This window comes from Pinus tabuliformis, chromosome 7 (genome assembly GCF_031772625.1).
Source record: "Pinus tabuliformis cultivar Carrire ecotype Pingquan chromosome 7, CPIR1, whole genome shotgun sequence".
In the NCBI taxonomy this organism is placed as follows: domain Eukaryota; kingdom Viridiplantae; phylum Streptophyta; class Pinopsida; order Pinales; family Pinaceae; genus Pinus; species Pinus tabuliformis.
The window spans coordinates 1,770,799,646-1,770,803,749 of NC_142293.1; positions in this window are offsets into that span (position 1 = coordinate 1,770,799,646).

Consider the following 4,104-nt stretch of genomic DNA (forward strand, 5'->3'; position numbering starts at 1 on the left):
CCATGGTAGCTTGCATGTAGAGGCATCATGTGATCCATTTCTTTTGCAGTGAATGCAGCGCAAATATGCCTTTTTGTCCTTGAGAATGTCTGCCCCCCCACCTCTGAAGTATCTTCCTCTTCCTCTTTGACCACCTCTTCCTCTTGAAGAATCTTGAGCAGGATGCTTTTCTTTATGAGCAAGGCACACATCCTCTTCAGAAGATTCAGGGGCTGTCTTCTTTCCAAAATCTTTCTCTCTTTCAGCAAACTTTTTCACAAGAGAGTCAAAGGCGATGTCTTTGAGATTACCATTTTCTTGCAATGACTCATGATAATTGGAGTAAGTAGGATAAAGTGCCTTGAGAAAAGCGATAAGAGGAATACCCAATTCAACCTTAGTGGATGTAATATCATGCATTATAGACTTTACTTCAGATGCAAGAGCAAGAGGATCATTATTTTGCAGTTCAAGAGTGAAGAGTTTAATCATGAGTTGAACAACTTCAAGTGTAGAATGTGAGTCATAGAGTTCTTTCAACATTTGTAAGGCTTCAAAGGCAATTGAATATGACAAAATATGGCGACTCATCTCTTCATTTATAGATGCCACGATTAATGCATAAGCTTTGTTGTTGTTGTTTTCCCAAATGGCGAGCTCTTTGTCTGAGGCAGGCTGTAGTGGTTCATTGTCTCCGTCTCCGTGACACACTCCCTTCCACAACTCATTGAAAATGAGAGTGTGTTTTATCATCTGGGACCATTCAGGATAGTTCTCCTTGGCAGTGAGAACTATTCCCACCATGGATATGATTGAATGCATACTATAAAAAAATACTTCTGCTGGAAAAAAAATGTGCTTTTGATGTAAAAGAAAACGTGCTTTTGATTTTTTTTATTTTAACAAAAGCTCAACCCATATGGTTATTGTAGCAGCATTCGACATTTTCTAAAAAACATAAACTTATTCAACACTGCCTTTTGGAGAACACCCAACAACACATTCATGCAAACATAATCACATACATGTTTCATAAGTTATAAAAATCTGCCAAGCACTATGACCACTGCAACACGAAGATGTAAGACCCTCATTAAACAAAACTGGAAGGAGCATATAATTGTAAAATACATGCTCAAAATTGAAATATTGCTCCTCCGCGTAGCTACTCGAGCCAGAACTACAAAGAGATTAAATGTGTCAATGATTCTTTTGTCGCACTCAATGCTTGACAAATCCTTTCAACTGTCACTGGAAAATAGAAGCCACTAACGTCATCCTATAGTTACAACACTAGAAGAACGTGAACTTAATAAGGTGCACTCAAATATTTGCAAGTAATCTATTAAATCAAAAAATGCTCGACAAATTTCAGTTGTCCAAAATGCAATTTGAACTGAACGGTCTATCTATCCAATCAAATTCTAAGCGAGATTACAGACTTGCATCGTTGAAATGGATATTGATGAATTGAGGGAAGCATATTCATAGAGAAACAATGCGTAAGGCATATTCTTGGCCTCTCTGGGTTTAGCGGAAATCGATCTCGGCACATCGTTGGCATATTCCCGAAGTGACAGATAACAGAAGAGCCATGGTTTGCATGGTACAAAGCACGAATGCTAACCCTAAGTCTTTGGCAGGTGACTGGGTCGAGCCTCTCCCTGAGGAATTTGATCCGGTTGAGATATGCGCACCAACAACCACACGGATCTGACCACTAGTTATGAGGGAATAGTCACAACTACGCGGGTCAGGTCATGGCCTATCTGAAACGAGGTGCAACCACTAACGTTCATGGACTGTCCAGAGAGCCAGAGAGCGTAGGCAGTGTAGCAGACAGGCATACAGGCACTGAATTATATGGACAGCGAATTATATGGACAGTGAAAATGTCAGGCACTGAATTATATGGAGAGCAAAGGAGCAGACTAGGGAGTTACAAAGGACATAAAGGCTAAAAAAAGGAGCTGGCTCTGATACCATGTCAGGCCAGGCAGTAACTCCATAAGGCAAAAATGATTTGTGTGTTTTATTCCATCAGGTAGGTCTTCATTATATACATGAGGGAGAGACTGTTCAGTTCATCTCCCGATGACTGTTCATATTTCTAATTTATCTATTTACATAAATTCACCCAATCATAAGGATTAGGTGTCAATAGATCCCTGCATAAGGTACCTACATTTTATCCATGGCAACCTCGTTAATTGCCATACATGTAGATAGTTCATGTCATCAACTGTCAAATCTTATTAGGATTATGTACTTATTTTGCAGTCATTGTGCTACTTTGCTATACTTAGCCTATGTCCATGCACATCTATGTTAACCTATTTCGGAACACAAACTAGTCTATATATTGGTATCTTCACCAGAAGTGATTATTGAATCTTTTGGAAACTAACAATAATTTTCTACCCATAAAATCAATAATTGGTCCAAAAATATTCAATTCTTGTAAATTTTAATTCACAATCCCTATATCCTAATATACAATAATAATATTTATAGTTTCATTGATACTTACCATGTAAGAGTTGATGGAATGTTGAATCCATGGTTAATCAAGGCATAAACCAAAGCCATGAAGTTTCCAAAACTAATTTGGAGCTCACATAAAAACAATATGTATCCAATTAATCATGGTTAACTAAATAACCAATCCTCATCCACTTATAGATTTCAAGAACATGGCTCACCAACTGGTCAGTTAGTTATTGAGTCTAAGATTAAGAATCACTAACTCTCAGCAAGTTGAGTTCTCTCTAGAATACCATAACTACCATATCTATAAGTGAGTGTCCGAAGCTCTCAGAGCTAGCTAGGATCTCAAACCAAGATGCATCAAACTAGTGTGATTAGCTGAATAATCACACTTCCACCAATTTTAGAGTGTAGGCCAATGATTCATTGACCAATCATGCATTGAATCATTCATTGCCTTGAGACACCCCAAGGTCTTATTCCTTTAACATATACCTACAATATTTGACAAATATACCAACACATTATACTCATATCCATACCATAAATATTATATTCTTAAGAATTATGATTCAAAACTGAAGCAAAGTAGTCATAATATATGAGAAGACAATAATAAAAAAAAATTGTTCAAATTTACCAGCCACCTATTCTTCACATTTTTACTATTAAATTAATACATGTTCTTACTGCCATGTCCTCCTAACATCTATTTATCCATGTCCTTCCTATACAACTCCCCTATCACAGTTACAACTCATCATGGGTGTATAACCTTCCAGGAGGTTTTCATCAATATTTCCTACCCAAATTTCAATTATGGGTCCACCAACATGTTCTTCTAGTCATTATGTTTCCATCAACGATTCACTTTCTAATTTTCTATTCCTAGGCTAAAATATTTACCCTCCAAAATTTTTGACAAGAGTTCTTGTTTCCTACCACTTGTAACTTCATCTGAAGTTTAGTTCAAAAATTCTCATCCCAATTTAAATTCTAGGTTTTCTAGAGTGTTTTCCTCATCAATAACTCTCTATTGACTACTAGTTTGCATCATTTTGACCTATAGGATGTAAGTTATGGCTATAAATTGCTACAATATGTTAACACCTTTTCTACCCCTTTAGAACACTTGTAGCTTTCTCTCATCCTTTTCCCAAATCCTTGGCTTCATAATAAAATTATAGGTTGATAATTTAGAGCTACTTGAAAAATCATTTATTTTGACTAATCATATGTCAAAATATGATTTATGAGCTGGAAATTATTTCCCTTTGAAGTTTAAGCATATTTTTTCAATTTCTCTATGCCTAAAAACTGAAAATTATGCCCACTATTAGCAAGCCTATAACTACCCTTTTTCCAAAAGATAGCTAACTGTCTATGGCATAGAGAATCCTTTACTAGCTTGGTAACTCTTTCTTGTTCTACTCAAAATTCCTTCAGATCCCATTGGAAGTGATCTTGTTTAGTGATCTTGTGGAAACTTCGAATCATTAATGACAAAAGAAAATTTGTCTAGCGAGTAGCCTAGATCAAATAGTAGATTCCCCCCAATGTTTATGTCACAAATGGAGGGTCAACTATCATAGTTCCCCTTCCTAATTTTGTGCTTCTCATCCAATGTCAAAAGCATAT